General features: G+C 41.0%; 1 protein-coding gene across 4 annotated transcripts in view; it reads left to right on the plus strand.

The window, feature by feature from the left end:
- Nucleotides 1-19,247, plus strand: part of PARD3 (par-3 family cell polarity regulator) — a 567,153-nt gene that overhangs the window by 273,243 nt on the left and 274,663 nt on the right. The gene's annotated exons all lie outside the window — the stretch shown is intronic.

Consider the following 19,247-nt stretch of genomic DNA (forward strand, 5'->3'; position numbering starts at 1 on the left):
TTAGGCCAGATTTTGCATGTCATACTAAGCCAAACTATGACTTAGTGCAAATGTGTGGTTTGCAGGCTCCTGGAGAGAAGTTTCCCCCATTGCTCTATTGCTGTGCTGCCCATATTTGGCTTAGCTTGTTTTCCAAACCCAGGTTCAGGTTTAGCTTTCCCAGGCAAACCACATGCTGTAAACTATAGAATAAATTGTTGTTAGGCTGGAAAGAGCTAAACCAAGATTTGATGTTTGGTTATCATGGGAAGCCAGCTATGTTCTGCTGGTTGAAATTATGGAGATCTCACTCACTCTCATACATTGATGCTGTTTCTGTCTAATAACAACAGGGAACATTATCCAGTACTAGGAAAAGTATTGACCACTCTCATTCCACAGAAATTGTTTAGAGGGTACCTCTTAGAGGGCACATTCTAGCCATCCTAGTAAGTTGTGAGAGACTTACTTCTATTTAAAAATGAAAGCATAATGTCCAGGACATGTACACAAGGCACCAATGGATGACATCATGGCTTCCATGGGCACCAGGTTGCTGTTCATGGGCATAGCCAGGATTTATTTTAGGGGAGGGCAGGCAATCTGTTAGGAGGGCAGAACCAACTAATTGGTGATGCAATTGGTCAGTTAAGTATTTTTATTTATTTACTTGATTTAGGGGGGCAGCTGCCCCCCCAGCTATGCCCATGTTGCTGTCCCCTATCCTAATGCAAATTTTCTGTGAACTCGGGCATTGCATTTTAGCCATGGGAATTCCAGTTGTTCTTTGATAATCTTAAAATGAAAATGATCCATTAATTTGTTACGAGGAAAGTCATTGCTTGTCCAGCATTATGATTTGTTGGAGCCTTGGACTGATTTGTGATTCCCTTCAGTAGATGGCTATAACTTAACCTGAGCATGTTAACTTAGTGAGCGTTTACATGTGGCAATTAAAACCCACCGGTAAAATGGGAGATGCAGACTGTCTTCAACTCCCATTAGGGTGCTATGCCTAGCAATCAGAGCAGGAAAAAAATAGTGGAAGTCTTTAGTGAGATTTCAAGAAGTTGTTTGTCAGAAATTGATTCACTGAATGACCTGTGAAGGATCTAATGCAGGCGTCCTGTGGAGTTAACACTCTGATTTTAAAGCTGCATATCTGCCCCCAGGACTACTTTGCACAGACAAAAGGGAGTAGATAGTTCTGGTTATATACATAATTGTGTCAGTTTTGTCATATTGGAGCTGAATGCTTGATTTGTAGTATTGCTGTGAATATTTTGTGTGCACTAAGCAGCTCTGTGATTGGCAACTAAGATGGTTATATGCATATGGCATGTTGTCAATAAGACCACCTAGGTCAGACTTCTCTTAAGATGGTGACCTTCACCTCAAACCTGAAGCAAACACATGCACAGGGCAATTTCGATCCCAGTAACAAGGGTAACCTGAAATAGTTTGAAAGAGGGGTGGTGATTTGGGAAAGGCAGCAAGGCTGCAGTGTCTCAGAACACTAAACTCAGAACTCCAGTAGTGTATCTGTTATACATTAAGAGATGATATGAACCGAGAATAGCCAAGAATCTAAGACAGAGGTTGGCAGCCTAAGGCCCATGGGCCGGATGTGGCCCATGAGGGTCACTTAACTGGCCCATGAGCCGCCCCCAAACCAAGCTGCCCGCTTGGTGAGTCCCCGTGCGCTGTGTTAAAACGGCGCAGTGCAGCACCAGGACTCTCTTTCGTGGCTCCGGAAATCACTTCTGCACATGCACAGACGCCGAAAATCACTTTGAGCAGGTGCGATTTTCAGCATCTGGGCATGTGTAGAAGCGATTTCCGGCACTGCAGACATGTGCAGACACGATGTCTGGCATCACGCTGCACTGGTCTGGCCCACGTAGGATCTCCGTGGGAGTGATCCAGTTCATTCCCGGTAAGCCTTGCTGACCCCTGATCTAAGACAATCCTGCTGGATCAGGCCAATGGCCTATCTAGTCCAGCATCCTGTTCTCACAGTGGCTGACCAGAATCATTGCTCTGTGCATGTGCTAGCTTCAAGTTTGAGGTAGCTCTGAGCAAAGTACATTCTTGGATTTCTCTGTTGGTGACCTGTGGTGGTCTTAACTGGGAAGTAGTGTCAGACAGCAGCACTCTAAGCAGTGCCAAATGATGGTGGAGGAGGGTACAGTTTTAATTTATCACAATGCCCTGGAGCAACCCTATGTTTGGGGATTGGGGGGAACAAAAGTGGCAGCTTGACTCAGTTGCTGGTGTTGCTTAGAGCAGTGTTTCCCAACCTAGGGTCTCCAGCTGTATTTGGACTACAGTTCCCATCATCTCTAACCACTGCCCTTGCTAGTGAGGGATGATGGGAGTTGTAGTCCAAAATCAGCTGGAGACCCAAGATTGGGAAAGACTGGCTTAGAGCACTGGGCCAGGGAAAACACTGAGGAGGATGGGGGGGGCAAGGAAGGTGTGGTCCCTTCCCAAGTTCTGGGCCCCAGTAGCTGTCCAAGGATACTGGATGCTCACACTAACCAAGTTTCCCAAGCACTCCTGGGTGAGCCACGCAGCTCTACCAATTTTCTGTTTCAATGGCATCACTGCTCCCAGTCAGAATATGGTCTCCCAAGTCCATATGCCCATGTGGAAAGAAATGCCTGCACAGTGCTCTAGATCTCAGAGATTGATAGTGAGGAATGTATTGTAATTTTGTAAATGTGCCTTTGATTCAGTGGGGGAAAGAAAAAGCTAAATTATACAACCAGCAGCTGTAGGCTTCTTCACTAGGGCAGTGTATGGGGACGGGAGGTATAAACCCTGAAGGCTAGCTCATTATTTCAAGGTGTAAGATTTATGTGTTTGGCCTTGGAGTTCCTGGATTCATATCCTGGTGTGGCGTTGGGTAGGATGGCAGCTGCCAGGTTTGCAAGGATTTAAATGTTGTAATGTTTCTCTCTTGCTTTACATTCCAGAGATAATTAAAGCCTTCACCTGCGAAGGTCTGTTAGCGTGCAACGACTGGGAGTGAGAGTATAGAACAGAAGACGGGTTTTTCCATTCTGCACTGAGCAGACTGAGATGCGATTAACTTAGCAAAATGAGTGGAAATGAAAACTAAATTGGATTTTAAAGATTCTTTCAGTTTTAATAATAGAGCAGAGTGTTAGTGACACAGGAAGGGAAAATGGTTTTTAAAATCGTGAGTGTTATTTTTATCTTGCCACTTTGCCCTTTTTAAAATTGCAGAGTTGCAGGAAATTTAGAATTATAGCAGACCTACCAGGGTTTTGACCCGTCCAGGATACCAGAATCCTGACATTATTAAAACATATTTATTTTCTGTTTAATTATGTTTTAATTAGAAATGCTATTAATTTCCTAATGACATCACCGATGACTCTATTGCAGGGATTTAAAAAATGAGAAGTGATTTTTGAAAAATACGGAAAGGCCATTTAAGTAAGGTCATTTTCAAGCGACAGAAAACAGAACACAAAGACTTCTAGCTTACGTCTAGGTTTACACAGGGGAACAGAATGAAACATGTTTTTCTGAAGTTAAGAAGAAGAGAACCGTTGCACTATGACAGAGGTTTTCAAGTTAAGGAACAAAGGAATGCTTCGCTTTATAAATAAAAATATAAGAATGAAAGCCAGTGTATGAAACCAATTGAAAGTTGCACTAGGGGTGCATTTCACTTTCAAAATTCTAACATATTTTGTATTCACAAATAATAGGCCATGAATGAATTGGGGTAATTTTAACTTGTTCTTTGAGGAAGCAAGGTGAATTGCATGCTTTCTGCTTTATATCCATAAATGAGCATCAGTTTCTGTATAATTTCTTCTCTTGCGTTGTCTCTCTGTGTCTAGAAAGGTCATAGAAGCCATCTATTATGCATCTGTCTCAGTGCTTCATACTTATACAGGTGATTTCTTTGATTTTAGTTTCCTTCTCTGTAGGGATAATTTTTGTGTCCCAATGCCATATGTTCAGTGTGGCTTGGTTTTGCCTTTTATTTTTTTTAATCACTCACTTAAATAAATGCTTTTGTTTGTTTTTACTGAATAGCCGTTGGGCTAGAATGATAGATAGATAGATACATACATACATAGATAGGTTCTACATTAGTGCAAGCAGGTGAACTCAAAAGTGTTCTATTTATAGAAGGGCTAATGGATGTGTTTATCCTGACCTACTTTTTTCAGAGTATTTCACTGAGAATGTACCTCAGTTGTGTGAATTCAGGGCTGCCAACTGACTCCTTGTCTCCATGGCTTACTTTCCTCTTTTATATAGATTCAATAATGCCATGCACTACAGAGCATGCTTTCCTAGTTGTTTCTCAGATGCCTCATCCGTTTTCTGCACGCTTTTGCATTGTATTCACTTGCAGTGAATAGGAAGTGTGGCATTCGCAAAAGGAGAGCGGTGTGCCTAGATTCAGAAGCAGCTGTGGGGTGGAGCCACAATGCTGGCTTCCCAGCAGCAGCAGTCTTACTGTCACTTACTGGAAGGGGGAGCTGTGCCTATTAAGGCTCATGTGGTGAGGTGAGGCAGTCACATCAGACTGCAGATCCAGCTGCATTTGCCACACCTGGTGGCGATGGGTGGTGGCAGAGGAGGCAACCGGGCACAGAGAGCCAACAAAGCATCCTGGGTTGGCTCTGGTGGCCATTCATCAGCAGAGCCAATTTGGGGCACCCATACCACCCCAACCTCTCCAGTGCCCTGCCCATCTGTTCTGGTAAGCGGCAGTGACTCTCCTGCACCTATCAAGCAACTTCTGACAAGATTCCACTTCATAGCAGTGTACTTATTGACATGGTAAAGGTAAAGGGACCCCTGACCATTAGGTCCAGTTGTGACCAACTCTGGGGTTGCGGCGCTCATCTCGCTTTATTGGCCAAGGGAGCTGATGTTTGTCCTTAAAAGGCTGTCACAAGAAAATAGATCTCTCCTGAACAGTAAAATAACTTGTCAAGAAATTGAACAAGCCATTCAAAACATGAAACCGGGCAAGTCTCCAGGGCCAGACGGGCTAACCTCCAAGTATTATAAGATATTAAAAGACCATTTGATTCAACCACTGATGGAGGTTAGCAATGAAATTATGGAGGGGAGGAGGGCGCCGGAATCGTGGAAGGAAGCTTTTATCACATTGATACCAAAATCGGAAGCTGAAAAGACGCAACTTAAGAACTACCGTCCCATCTCCCTTTTAAATGTGGATTACAAAATTTTTGCAGATGTTTTGGCAAGTAGATTTAAAAAAGTTCTAAATGAAGTAATTCATAAAGACCAGGCAGGCTTTCTCCCAGGTAGACACATGTTTGCTAATACAAGGAACATTATTGACATTTTGGAACTTTTGCAAACTGATATAAATACAAAAGCAGTGTTAATCTTTATAGATGCGGAGAAGGCCTTTGATAATATCTCTTGGAAATTTATGAAGGGAAATTTAAAAGAAATGGGAGTGGGTCGGGGTTTTGAGAATGGGATTGATGCAATATATTCAGAACAAAAGGCTAAATTGATAGTAAACAATGTGGTTACTGAAGAGTTTAAAATTGAAAAAGGAACACGACAAGGCTGCCCGATTTCCCCTTTGTTATTTATATCAGTTCTGGAGGTGCTCTTGAATATGATTAGAGGGGATCGGTTGGTGGAAGGGATTCAGGTCGGAGCGAAACAATATAAACTTAAAGCTTTTGCAGATGACCTAGTTTTGACCCTGCAGGAGCCAGAATCTAGTACAAAAAGAGTATTACAACTGATTCAAGATTTTGGTCGGGTGGCAGGATTTAAACTAAATAAACAGAAAACCAAGGTGTTGGGGAAAAATCTGACAGATGTAGAGTCGGCACAGTTTCAGAGAGAAACGGAACTAACTGTGGTTAAAAAAGTAAAGTACCTAGGGGTAAACATATCAGCAAAAAATCTGAGTCTATTTAAGGATAATTACGAAAAATGTTGGTCTGAAATTAAGAGAGATTTGGATAGTTGGACAAAATTGAAGCTTTCTCTGTTAGGCCGAATCGCTGCTGTTAAGATGAATGTATTGCCAAAGATGTTATTTTTGTTTCAAACATTGCAGATTGTGGACAAGACAGAGTGTTTCCGGAAGTGGCAGAGAGATATATCTAGATTTGTCTGGCAGGGCAAAAAGCCCAGAATTAAGTTTAAGATACTAACTGATGCGAAAGAAAGAGGGGGCTTTGCCCTGCCAGACCTAAAGTTGTATTATGAAGCCGCAGCCTTTTGCTGGCTAAAAGACTGGCTACTTCTTGAGGACACTGACGTATTGGACTTGGAAGGGTTTAACAATGCCTTTGGTTGGCATGCATATCTATGGTACGATAAGGTTAAGATTAATAAGGTCTTTAAGAACCATATTGTCAGGAAAGCAGTTTTTAAAGTCTGGACAAAATACAAAGACTTATTGGAAAACAAAACTCCGAGGTGGCTTTCACCTCTGGAAGCTAAGGCCCGAAAAAGACTCAATATGGAGGCCAATTGGCCAAAATATTGGGAAATATTAGAAAAAGACGGAGACAATTGGAAATTGCAGAGTTTGGAGAAAATGAAGGATAAAGTGCGAGACTGGTTACATTACGCTCAGATTAAAGAAGTTTTTAAAAATGATAAAAAGCTAGGGTTCCAGGTGGAGAAATCGAAGTTGGAAACAGAATTGTTAGAACCAAAAACTAAGGTTTTATCAAGAATGTATAACTTGCTGCTGAAATGGAATACACAAGACGAAATGGTTAAATCGGTTATGATAAAGTGGGCTCAGGATATTGGGCATAATATTATGTTTGAGGACTGGGAAAGGTTGTGGACCACTGGGCTGAACTTCACTGCATGTAATGCTTTGAAGGAAAATGTAATGAAAATGATATACAGATGGTACATGACCCCAGTTAAACTTGCCAAAATATACCATTTGTCTGATAATAAATGTTGGAAATGTAAAGAACACGAAGGAACATTCTTTCACCTCTGGTGGACTTGCCCTAGAGTGAAGGCCTTCTGGGAAATGATTTATAATGAGTTGAAAAAGGTATTTAAGTATACCTTCACTAAGAAACCAGAGGCCTTCCTTCTGGGCATTGTCGGCCAGAAGGTGTTAAAGAAGGACAGAACATTTTTTATGTATGCAACAACGGCAGCAAGGATACTCATTGCCAAGAGTTGGAAAACTCAAGATCTACCCACACTGGAAGAGTGGCAGATGCAGCTGATGGACTATATGCAACTGGCCGAGATGACGGGCAGAATCCGAGACCTGGGAGAAGAGAGGGTTGAAGAAGACTGGAAGAAATTCAAGATATATCTACAAAAGTATTGTAATTTGGTTGAAGGCTAAGAAGGATGCTAGATCATAAATAATTGCCTATCATTGAATTAGATTTGAAATTGACGATAAGTGAGATTGAGGGAAATATAAAATTTGTGGAGAATAGATCAAATTAATTGAACAAAATTTAAGAATATAAACAAGATGATAAATTGCTGGGAAAAATTTATAACGATGTAAGTGGGAGTGGGAGACGTGAGGGAGTCCAAAGAAGTTCTGAAAAATATGTCATGACCCATGTCATATTGTTTATTATTTTTGCATTTTGTATTTTAAAAAAAATCTTAATAAATATTTATAAAAAAAAAAAAAGATGTTTGTCCTCAGACAGCTTCCGGGTCATGTGGCCAGCATGACTAAGTCGCTTCTGGCGAACCAGAGCAGCGCACGGAAATGCCGTTTACCGTCCCGCTGGAGCGGTACCTATTTATCTACTTGCACTTTGATGTGCTTTCGAACTGCTAGGTTGGCAGGAGCAGGGACCGAGCAACAGGAGCTCACCCAGTCGCGGGGATTCAAACCGCCGACCTTCTGATTGGCAAGTCCTAGACTCTGTGGTTTAACCCACAGCGCCACCCGCGTCCCATTGACATGGTACTGTCTTCTAATCTTGGGATAGCAGTAGCTGCTTAAACAAGCAAGAAACAGATGGATAGGACCCTCCAAAGAGCCTGTTCACACATTACTTGCAAGTTGTAGAAATCACACTACAGTGGTACCTTGGGTTACAGACGCTTCAGGTTACAGACTCCAATAACCCAGAAATAGTACCTCAGGTTAAGAACTTTGCTTCAGGATGAGAACAGAAATCTTGCTTTGGCGGTGCGGCAGCAGCGGGAGACCCCATTAGCTAAAGTGGTACCTCAGGTTAAGAACAGTTTCAGGTTAAGAACGGATCTCCAGAACGAATTAAGTTCTTAACCCGAGGTACCACTGTATTCACCTTCCCTCTTCTTATGGCAGTATTGACCGGTTTTCAGGAGGCTCAATGAGGGCTTTAGGATGGGCTGCTGTGACTCTGCTGTGGGGAAATTGTTCTGCAGTGGCTTCCATGATGCGAAATGGGCTGTGAATTTCATACAGTCCAAGTGCTGCATTGTATATAGTATGAACATAGCAGAGGGTCAGGACCTGTTTTGTAGATTATTATTTTCAAAATTATTATTATTTTCAGATGTGGAGTAGTGCTAAAGTAGAATGGTAGTTCAACTGGTAAGGAGACTCTTATGTTGTTTTGTTTATCATTCAATATATTTTTTATAGCCAGAAGCTAATCAATGCTCAGGCCTGGTTTCAGTGGTGGAGAGTATGGGCTTGAGATCTAAATTGTTTGAAGAAGCAGAGCAAAAAGCCATTTTGATTCCTTTTTTCTCTGTCACTGCTGAGGAGGAAACTTGGAAAACATAACATCTCAGGAGAATTTAATACTTTAGCTACATACATGGGGCGTAAATGAATGATAAACTGCAGTGTAACTAGATACTGCCCCCATATATATTTAACCATTTGTCCCATGGTAATAGCAAAACTTAATTTATTGACCCTCCAACAATTATTTTGCACACATTAATTTTAATAATTTCCAGATGTTGGTATACAAATGTGTACACCAGGAATGTGCTATATAAGCTGTTACTTCAGGACGAAGTGACCTGAGGCCACTGCTGGAAGGTTTCATTCTCTTTTTAGGTACTGTGTGTGTGTGTGTGTGTGTGTGTGTGTGTGAGAGAGAGAGAGAGAGAGAGAGATGTGCTTAAAAGTGTGTTTGCTTTGCATATTCCAGTTTAACATGCACAATGTTTGTACTCCAAAGAAAAAATCTAGAGAGGCAAGCTACTTATTTTATTTATTTTATTTTATTTTATTTTTGGCTTTAATTAAATTCTTTGCATCAAAAGATTCCAGAATGTTGCACAAAAGTGTGGCTAAATAGTATCTATACCAACACAGAAGTACAATTTAAAATCAACAAATCAATATAACAAAAAACAACAAGACAAAATAAAAACCCCTCAAAGCTTAAAAGAAAATTAAACACAATTCCAACAAAACCAGCCTTGCAGTTTCTGTTTAGGAAATTATGTAAATATAATATTTCTTTAAATATTTATTTATAAATAAAATTAGTTATGTATACTGTGCTGCAACGGCATAAAATATGTGCATGAAATAATAAAATGGTATCTTCTATAATTTCTGAATTGATCATATTCTTAGAAAGCATGTATGTAGTTAATGGTATTGAAAATGCTACAGTGCCTGCATTAATTAGTACATCAAAGCAATCCTCATCGATTGCTTTTCATATGACTTTCCTTTCTCCCCTTACCAGTAGGTGTCACTTTTGGGACTGTGAAATCTATTTTGTTGATAAGGCATGTAAACCCACACTTTTAAATGATTGTTTTACAGCTGTGGATTCATCTGTAAGTGAGCTGTAATGATGATTACTCCCCCTCCCTTAGTTTTGTCTCAACAGAATAACAAGCAGTGTGTGTAATCTACAAATTGATCAATATTTTCTGCAAACCATGAGTTCTATCAGGTGCCTGGAAGAAGGAAGATGGAGTTTATTTTAGGAATTTTTTTTTAGGATAAATCATCCCTGAATTTGAAAAAAAAAATAGTATTTTTAAACTGAATACTTGGTACATACATCCCAATTATTTTAAAGAAGCAGCAGGGAATAGTCTGGGTTTAGTCTGCAGAGAACATTACAGCTGTAGAACATCTTCAAGGTCTTCTGACTTCAGTTTTTTTAAACTGGTAGGGTGGAGCTCACTATGGAACTGAAGGTACCGTATTTTTCGCTCTATAGGATGCAATTTTTCCCCTCCAAAAATTAAGGGGAAATGTGTGTGCATCCTATGGAGCGAATGCAGGCTCCTTGGCTTCAGCAATAGCAATGCGAAGCCTCTGAAGTGCAGAGGAAGCGCTCCCTCTGTGTTCCGGAGGCTTCGCGTTGCTTTCGCTGAAGCCTGGAGAGTCTTGTTCTCCCGGCTTCAGCAAAAGGAACCCAAAGCCTCCGGAGCGCAGCAGAAACTCGCGCTGCACTCTGAAGGCTTCAGGGATAGCCGCCTGAAGCCTCCGGAACACAGTGGGAGGTCCTGCTGTGCTCTGGAGGCTTCGGGTTCCTTTTGCTGAAGCCCTGCCAAATCCCTGCCAAAAATAATCAAGCACTGAGTAGAACCAGTATGAAATATAGATGATAGAAAAGCAACATGGAGCTGATGCACATGGTGTGTGAGCGTTTCCACACCTCCTTGGAAAAAGTGGCATTTCTTTGCCCTCCAAGGCACCCTGACTTGCGGTTAACATGCCTTCCTGTTTGCTTCCCAGTCCTCTCTTCCCTGCATTTCCCTCTCTGAATGACCCTGCTGTACCTAATTATTTTTGAGCACAAGATTTGTATTTCCTGATGCAGAACTTGTTTTATATACAGAGCCTTGAGAGTCGCTGACTGTGGCTGGCTTGAAGTTAGCTTTATTTTGCAAGATCTGAAGAGCAGTCCCGTGGAGCTCATTATGTGAGTTTCACTACACAATAGCACTTGGTAAAAATATTGTAGATAATTCAAGTTCGGTGTGTTCCTTCTGCAAGGTCTAATGCCAAGCCAATAAGCCAACTGTCTCTTGTTATTTGGAATACACCCAAGCCTTCACATATGTATTCCAGATCTTGTATTTGTGGGGCTTTCTCCTGTATGTTGAAAGGAAAATGCTTCCCCGCCTTTTGTTTTCTTTTTCTTAAATCAAGCTCTACTCTGCTCTGATTAAAAACATGTATTTTTCTTGTTTGCTTTGTTCATAAGGAGTGTGGAACAGTTTCCTATTTCCATTCCATCTTGCGTAAGCTTTGTGATTGTAGCCTTGCATGAGGTTCTCTGTGAATATATGTTCATCTTAGGAGTTGGCTCCTATTCACTATTGCAAGGATTGCTAATACAATGGGAAACCATCTCATCAATAGAACAATTATTGTTGTTTACTACTTATTACTGTTACTACAAATTTTATATCTCACTTTTCCTCCAAGGAGCATAAGATGGCGTACATAGGTCTCTCCCTCCCATTTTATTGTCACAACATCTCTGTGGGATAGGTTAGGCTGAGAGGCAGTGATTTGCTTAATTAAGGTCACCCAGTGAGTTTGGTGGCAGAGTGAAGATTTGACCCTTGGTCCTCCCAGGTGACAGTCCAGCAATCTAACCACTACACTGGAGTGCATAAGCTATTACAGATAGCTTGGCCATATTTTCAGTTCTGTGGCTTCTCATAAGAAATGCAATAGGCTAAGGGTAGCATTTATGAAGGTAGGGTTGTACATCTGAACAAACATCATGGTTCCTGGCTCATACACATGAACCAACTCTCTACCAGCTCTGAAGAGTAGCAAGTGTGTAAAGTATTTCAAGACGGGTATAGAAATATGAGCCTAGCCACAAGGGATAGTTTGTGTAATGCTGTATTGGGAAAAGGGATGCCAGTTAGCTGTGCTACTGTTTCCCTCTGTATGTTTAAAAATTGCTTCTCTCAGGAGATATGTGCATTTAATGACAAAGTGAAGGCAACATGAAAGCCAGTTAAGCGAGTGTGTTTGCCAGTTAAGGCAGAAAGCAGAAAGCAGGTGTCTTATGTATGGAGATCTACCAAGCCAGATTGTATTAAAAAAGAAATATTTCCTACGGTTTTGATTCTAACATTTTGAGTATGAAGTTACCAAGAGTAAATAATTATTAAGATACACATAACTATGTGGAATAAGATATTATTTGTTGTATTATTGCATCTGCAATAATCTAATGTATAATTTATAATGTATAATATAATGTACGACTTTGTAGCGATTTGCCAAACAGACTTCTGAACACTATCCATCCCCACTTGCACCATAACACTTTTGTGGAGAGAGGAAGGCATTTGCATGGAAGGACAATCAGAAGTCAAAGGTGGGATTGTGTTTAACCCTACCATTGCTCACTGCTTCTCCTCTGCAAACACCTTTCATACCTAGGCTGTCTTTGCCCTCCTTTTTTTAACCAGGCAGTGTCAAGGAACTGCAGTAAGTTAACCTGGAAGGGCATTTGCAGAGGAGAATAAATTAATGTGGGAAATGTTAAGCATTCCCCTGTGAATGAATTTTATTATGGGTTGGGGAGCATACCTTTGCTGAAAGAACTTAGAATTCTTCCCTTCCAATGACTTGTTTATTAGCATGGCCTTAAGCAATTTTGCCATTTTTATAAAAAAGTATGAAAACTGACATAAAAAGTGTGACAATTGTGAATCTTTTCCCAAAGAGTCACTAGCCCCTGCTGGGTGGGGCTCCCCACCCCAATATGTGAGTTCTCATTGTCTCCCTTTCTCAGCTATCTGTTTCTTTTCTGGTTTTGTTTAAGATTCTTTTAGCTCCTCGGATCCTTCTCTTGATTGCCTACCCTTTAGTCATTGTCTGCTGTCTCTAAGTTTCCCAAACTCCTGGGCCATTTTCTCACCCAACTTCTTCGTGTCTAAGTACCACTTCAGTCTCTAGCATTATGGGTTGAACAGGGGAGGTGTTTCCTGACCAGAGTGGGAATGGGGAGATATACACACCTACCCACACACCATTAAAGGCAGTTGTATCATCTCTGATGTCTCTGATAATGGTGGCACACTTTTATTATTATTGCAAACATTATTGATTTTTTAAAAAAAAGCATAAAGTATTGTCTTCCAAGGCAAAGTGTGTTCTCCTTCATGGAGAGCACATGTTGCGGTGGGGTCTAACAAGACATCCCACTGTTGCTGGGCGGGTAATTGTAGTTGGCCACCATTGCGATTGGGCTCCTCTTTGCCGTTGGGGAGAATTTAATGTTGCCATTTTATGATTGACAGCCAGGAGGTTTTATATTCCCTGCATGCAGCATTGAGCTTCCTCTTTTCGCTGCGCGCATCGGATCACCCGCCCACCCTCCCTATATTTAGGGTTGTTCTCGTTGACCTTGCTATGCCTGTCATGGGGTCATCTGCTTTTGGGGCAGGGGCCTGGAAGGAATTTTATCCATTTGGCTGATTGGCTGCGTAGCAAATTGTCACAACTTGTAAGGTTGCGGTTAGCTCCATCTTTCTCTCCAAAATGTTTTCCCTTTCTGACTTTTGCAGGCGTGCGGAAGTCAGTCTGTCCCCGGGCAGGGACAGATAGTGGCAACCAATGCCTAAGCAACCACTCACATTTTTTTGTATTTTAATAAAGTTGTGGCCAAAATTATGCCAAAAACCTTAAACAAAAATTCTGTGTGAATTGTGTTTTATTGGGGTGGCTTGGGGACCTTGACATGCAAATGGCACTCTAAGAAAGGCCTCAGTGTTTATACAGGTTATTATCAGAGAAAGCTATTCCTTGCCTCTCTTAGCTTTTCTCCCTGATAAGATTAACGCAGTAGCTGCCTCTTGGGCTGAAAGGCAACAGCCCCATCTTTCATACTGTGGAATTGTGCAGTGGTATCTGCTGTTTGGCAGAATTTCAATGAGGCAATGCGCCTTAGCCATCATGTAGCTCACTCAGGCTCACCTTCCCTCTGCTAAGTTTGAACTACATGTAAGAGCTTGTTTCACTTGAGACCTCTTCCACTGTGTGGTGTTGCATATCTAAACAGCAAGACACCCCACCCCCCTCACCTGAATGAATGATCCTGGTATAATTCTCCGGGCTCTGAGTGCTCTTGTCTTTGTTATTTCACTCAGCGTCTCATTTCACACTTTTATTTGTGGTGTTGGAGAGAACAGTGCCTTTCCAGGTAACTGAAAAATGCTAGGATAAGGGCATGAGTGTGAGGTAGGAATGGGTGAGGTAGTTGTAGACAGCGAAACCCCTCCGCAAAATAAACAAATAAAAGAATTGTGGACAGCAAACTTACTTGTGGTCCCTGCTTGGAACATTTTCTGCTGGTACATATTCCTTTTGAAAAAAAATCCCATTTTCCCTGAATGCATTGTTTCATGAAATTAATTAGCAACATAAAATTGATTAGTAACATAAGGGACACAATACCAATCAAAATCGACAACTTCACTATTGTAATTCACTTTCCCACCAAGCGACTATCCCTAGGAAGCATGTATTCATATATAATAAATGGGAATGAGAGCTCCAACAAAACATTGCTGTGTAGAGTCTTTCTCTTAATGGAGCCAGCCAGCCAGCCAGCCAGCCAACCACGCCCTCTTTCAGGTTATTCCCTGGACTGATCCTAGCATTAGGTAGAATGAGATAGCAGAGATGCTTGGTTGTCGCTGGACTTTCTGTCTTGCTCACATTCTGCCAGTATGCCAGAGACAGCATTACAGCAGAAACCCGTGACCGAGTGAGCCGGCAGAGGGACAGCAAAGCCAGCATAGGCCATGCACTACAGCAGACATCATGCACATTGCATGAGTTGCTCTGCTTACATGAAACACACTGGTACGACTACTGCTGCATTGCAGCATTTGATTGGATGGGCAGTGAGCATAGTGAGCACAGTCAATGGCAGCAAACTGTTGGGGAAAAGGGATTGTTGCATGCGCTCTGCATTCCCTAGTCAGCTGCCCTCTGAAGTGGTGGAAGTTGTGATCCAAATGGCAGTGGGATCCAGTGCCTTATCTGTCTGACTTCTGTATGTGAAGTTATTCCTTCATTTTAGGCAGCAAAATTTCTAGGGCTCAAGATTATAATTTGCCTTTGGGAAGGTATGATATAAATTGAATCAAGTAAATCTCAGTGTTGGACTGTTCATGGCTATTTAATAGAATCAATCATTTATTAGCCAATGAGGAAGAGAGGTGACATACAAGAACCAGGTGTGTTTTTTAGCCTACTATGCTGTTAACATATGACTCTGAAATTATATTGAAAATTCTGCATCCGTGCAAAAAAAGTTGGTACAGTAGTTCCTAATAATATGTAATTCAGTACATGCTCCTATGAAAATGTAGATTTGAACATACTTTTATGAAAACTATAATTGTACCAAATGTGTTGCTTAAAATTGCTGTATCATTGATTCTGGAACTTTCTCAAACCCCTAAATAAAGTATAGCATTTTCTAATTTTACCTCAGTAACAGGTGGGGTTTTTAATTTAAGAAGAAACTCATGGCAATAATTGCAGATATTTTCAAAGCTAGATGCTTTTTTTAGCAAATGAGAATTCTAAGTTACTTCCCTATGCAGGTGTCCAAATTACTCTACGTTTGGTTCTATGTAAAAGAAAGTCTATGTTACATGGGAAATAAAAGAGTAGCTGATTACGGCAATATTAAAGTTTTTTGTGATTTTTTTTTAAAAGACACATCTGTTGATTATAGCATCGTGATACCACTGCTCTAGTGAAGTTTACAAGCTTCTTTTACTCTTAAGGATCATAATTGAGAGACAAATTTTAAGCCTCACAGGATTACCAGACTCAACTTCCAAACACTATTCTGTTTCCTTAGAGTTTTAAAACTTCAGGGAAAACAGGTCTCCAAACACCACCATCACCAGTTCCACCAGTTATGGCTTCCTGGAAGACAGGACATTTTTCAAATGTCCAAATATATTTTGTACATCCTCTTAAATAAGTGTGTGTTAATTTTTTTTAAAAAAAATTATCCAGCTTTATTAATATAGGTTAGAATGGTGCTGAAACAGCAGAGGGAAAGAAAATCAATGTAGATAAAAATAAAACCCTCTTAATTAATTTTAAAACAAACTACATTAACTGCAATAGGGAACAACATAATGTGCTGTGCATAGCTACAACATTAAAATCAAGGCACTTCCCAGAAGACCTGTTAAAATGGAGGGCCCTTTACAAATCTTCCTTGTGAATATTTGCAGGATTGAGTAAGTGCAGAAGCAGGGGCCAGGTTGCCTGGGCTCTTCATCAATTGTTCATAGATCTACTAGTCTAGATCTAGGTTCCATGAAAAAAATGGATCTCTGTCAAATGTTCTCTCTCTCTATCTTACTCTCATTTTGGGATTCCATGCAATCTCCAGCTGAATCCTGGTAAAACAGAAGCCTCATGGGTGGGTGGTTCTCAGGTTCAGGATTGGAAGCTTGCCTGTTCTTGAGGGGTTTGTACTCTCCCTGAAGGAACAAGTCTATAGCCTGGGGTTACTCCTAGATCCATCACTATCACTGGAGGCAAAGGTGTCCTTAGTGGCCTTCAGTGCTTTTCTTAAAGTTTCAGTTATATCTGTTCCTGGACAATGATAGCTTGGCCACAGTGGGGGAAGCCTTCGTAACATCTTGTTGAACTATTGCAGTGGACTCTGCATGGGCATATCCTCATGAAACTGCAACTAGCGTGGAATACTGCTGCCCGACTTCTCCCGTGAGCACTGCACATGACTTCTCTAATCCCATGATTTTATTTTAATATCATCTCTCCACAGGATAACCAGTGGTTGTGCAGTGGTTGCAGTGCTAAAGTAGGACTTCTAAGGCCAGGGTTTATATCCCCACCCAGCCGTGAAGCTCACTGCATGACCATGGGCCATTCTCTGTCAGTTAGCCTGATCCTACATCACAAGGTTCTTGTGATTATAAATTTGGGAGGGGGAGAACCATGTCTGTTGCTTGGAGCTCTTTGGCAGAAAGGTGGAGTATAGATGTAATAAATAAATACACATTTTAGTGTCTCAAGTCATTCTAGCAGCACCCTTAAAAATCCGCCCCTGAAGGTGAGAAGCCACTCCAGAGTAGTGTTCCATGAGATGTGAGGGACGTGCTGTTTGAAGGGAAAACTTTCTGCTTTCCCATAGATAAGCAGGTATCTTTGGATCACAGCCATCTCCTTTGTATTCATAGGGAAGAGAGTATATAGCCTGCACTGGTGAGGTTTTGTCTAGTATCCTTAAATATTTATGTTTTCAGTTATGCTCCATGGAGCAAATTTTAACTCACACACGCTAAAATCAATACATCTGAAATCACTTATGATTGCTAACATGTTGCTGGAAGACTCAACTCTTTATATATTTGAACACCTTTTAAAATAAATAAATAACACCCACATCTTATTTGGAGTTTGTGTTTATGTTCCTAATGCAGTCTTAAGCAAGTTCAAGATGCTGGTTAACCTTTGAAATGTATTACTTGCCTGGTGCTTAAGAGAGATAGATGACTAAGAAGTGCATATTAGAGACTCTCAAAACACAGGATCATCAATCTTCAAGGAGCTTCGTCTCACGCAGCGAGCTTCCATCCAGCGCGTGCACAAAGCATCTACAACTCAGAGAGAAAGCTTGATGCATCCAGCTCCTTATTTTTGCAGACTCTCAGAGGAAATGTCAATTGGACATTACCAGCTGCCTCTGCCTTGCTTTAATATCTCTTCAATAATTTAATATATTGTCTGACTCTCTCTGCGCTGAACTCATAACCCTTCACCCACCACTTATTATTTTGCTGATTGATGCCACAGTGTGTAGAATCTAAAATCTGCGCTCTGAAATCTGCTGGCTACATTACAATAGTTTTTTGTGTCTGTGTGTTTGTACATGGGAGGAATGAAAGAAACACAAATGTCTGTGAAAGTTGCAGAGCTAACAATGCTGTGGCTCCTCCTCTTCTAATGAAAAGTCCCATAAATGGATGAACTAATAGCTACTGCATGCATAATTTTCAGATTAAAATGGAGTATGTATATGTAGCAACAGTTTAAATTTCCATTAAGGTAAACCAATGTAATACCCTTTAAAGTTTTTTTAGAATCCAAAAACAGTTCCGGAAATTGCTTAATTGCTCTTCCTCCATCTTCCTATTGCTCCAGAGTTTAATGGAAACCCTTTAAGCAATTGGTATTTATGTCGGGGCACAACAGCCACAGTGTGTTGGCTATGGAAGATGTGTCTTTGTGGTAACTGTTAAATTGGTAGTTTCCAAACCACTTAAACAAACTTCATCAAGAGAGTTGGACTTCTATTGCATTGTGTTCTGCAGAGTAGTTATTCAGCAAGCAGCAAATTCTGTAGGATTTCTTCAAGGAGCCTGAAGCATGGGCATTTGTATTTGGGGCGTGGTGAGGGACTTAAAAATACAGGCCGCAAATATAGGTCTTTGATGAGTCTGCTGTTTGTGATAGTTTCAGTGTTTCCTTCCATGTTTATGAGTAAGGGAACGAGAGTCTAGGCCTGTGTGGGGAACCTTTGAACCTTCAGGTGTTGCTGGACTTCCACCAGCCCCAGGCAATATGAACAATGCTGATGATGGGAGTTGTGGTCCAGCAACATTTGAAAGGGCCACATCTTCATCACCCCACCATAGGAAAACCAGAATGTTTGCAATCAGTATATAGGCAACAACTGATTAATACACTAAACATGTCACTAAAAGGGTGGAATGGGGGCAGAACGGAAAGGTGCAGGGCACACTTATACATGCTCTGCCAACGTGTCTGTAGCCAGGAGCGGAACCACTACACGAAATGGTCACTGACTGTAGTCTACCTTCTGCTGTCCCATACTCCCTTGCTATATGTTTTAACACCTTGAACATATCAGTCCTCAAAACTGTTTATTACAAATGACTACTGAAGTAATCTACAAAAATTCTGGGCATTATCCGGAAATGCCCTATTTGCCTAGCACAATCATGAGTATTTATAACCATCTCCTTTGTTTCTGATCTTTCTGTATTTTATCAGTGTGAGGGGTCTACACGTGAATGGGGCATGGGGAGAAATCTCAGGGTTGTGTGCTTTCTTCTTTATGTGCAGAACACGCAGTGTGTGTGTTTGTGGTATTTTAGGTTGTTCTTGTTTTTACACTCTTAAAAAAATAGTATGTCACCTTCCCACTTTTTAGGGAAGCTTTTAATGTTTGATGTATCACAGTATTTTAATATTCTTTTGGAAGCCACCCAGAGTGGCTGGGGAAACCCAGCCAGATGGG

This window comes from Podarcis cretensis (assembly GCF_951804945.1).
Source record: "Podarcis cretensis genome assembly, chromosome: 12".
Classification (NCBI taxonomy): Eukaryota; Metazoa; Chordata; class Lepidosauria; order Squamata; family Lacertidae; genus Podarcis; species Podarcis cretensis.